This window comes from Astatotilapia calliptera, chromosome 6, assembly GCF_964374335.1.
Source record: "Astatotilapia calliptera chromosome 6, fAstCal68.1, whole genome shotgun sequence".
NCBI lineage: Eukaryota > Metazoa > Chordata > Actinopteri > Cichliformes > Cichlidae > Astatotilapia > Astatotilapia calliptera.
The window spans coordinates 23,030,368-23,031,821 of record NC_137427.1 but is presented as its reverse complement, the minus strand read 5'-3'; the positions used below and the strand labels follow the sequence as shown (position 1 = coordinate 23,031,821).

The window sequence follows — 1,454 nt, the reverse complement described above, 5'->3', positions numbered from 1 at the left end:
TATTTAATAGATAAGAAGACAAAAATCAATTAAAGAACATCAAGAGCAGGTCCTGGTTTATGGAAACCGCTCGCTATTGTTCTCTCTCTCTCTCTCTCTCTCTCTCTCTCTCTCTCTCTCTCTCTCCGACTGTCGTCACCTCCAACGTTTTCAGGGGTTTCTAAACAACCAAATATCACATGTTGCCATATAATCTTTTGATTGGTTGACAGGATAAAAGTCAGCAGCTTGTTGCTATTTAATTGTGCTGTAGCAAAAGGGTTTAATCAGGTGTGTCCTTAAATATTGCCTAATTGTGTTTCCTCTTATATTAAGATGAGGATGTTTACTAAGAATTATAATTTCCCAACAGTTACGCAAATGAGATTAAATCATCTCTTGCAACTGTGTATAAAAAGCTCCACTGTCAGTACAGCATTACCACAATCATCCACATCTCTGAGACAGTCTGCTGAAGTTGTGAAGACCTGACGGTAACATTTCTCATCAATCCTTTATTGCTTCTGTGTTTTCAATGTAATGTTGGTGGAATGGTGATTTGGCTGATGGTTTTGACCACATCTCATCAAAATTATTGTTAACAGGTGAATCACTGAAACCATGATCAAGGTTGTGTTTCTGCTTGGATGCCTGCTGAGCCTTGCTCTGGCAAATCCTGTAAGTGTAATATGACTGAAGACTAAATTAATGTTTTAATATAAAATGTATAACTATATCTTGTACTGTGTGTGGAATCGTGTCACCAGAGACTGTATCAGTGTTCCTGTACTGTTATATCCAAACAACACATTTGCATGTATTTTTTGTTTTTTTTAAACAGATTGACTCAGCACACGAGCGTGATGCACGTTCTTCATCTAGGGAGGGGGTGAGTGTCATGTTTGTCTTTCTATGTTTGAACATTAGACACACTGGACTTTCCAATATTATCATATCCAAAGAAAGCCATTCAACAGAGAATGCATTATCCCATGTAATAATATTTATTACTTATTTTCTTGCAGACTACTGGGACTAACACAAGTTATCTTACCCTGATAACAGCTCTTCTACAGAATCCAACACTTCTGCAGAATCCAACGCTCCTTGCAGCGATTCTTGCCGCTATACGATAAGCTGCTCCTTCACCAACAGCTATTACTGTTACAAAGAATGAATTGAAAATGAACCAACAATGAATAAAAACCCATGTTGAACGGCATCATTGTTTTTCATAATTTATTCACACAGATTATTGAAAATCTCCACTTATTTTTGAATGACTTGGTCTTATAGAGTTTAAAAAAGCTTGCACGATTCATAGGTCAGTGTTGTGGCTTAACAGAAAAACAAAAATCTTTTGAAATTCTGACTTATTTTCAGAAAGCAGACCATTTTCAATGCAAAATGTCTTACTCTCTACTCTTGCTCAGCTGATTAATGCGCCACGGTGCAAAAACACATTGAAAAAGGGG

General features: G+C 36.9%; 1 long non-coding RNA gene across 1 annotated transcript; it reads left to right on the top strand.

Moving 5' to 3' along the window:
• Positions 1-349: 349 nt before the first annotated feature.
• LOC113023357 (uncharacterized) lies at positions 350-1,201 on the top strand. The gene is made up of 4 exons (XR_003272554.2): positions 350-473; positions 585-657; positions 821-868; positions 1,005-1,201. It is a non-coding gene; the product is annotated as an uncharacterized LOC113023357 (long non-coding RNA).
• Positions 1,202-1,454: the final 253 nt, after the last annotated feature.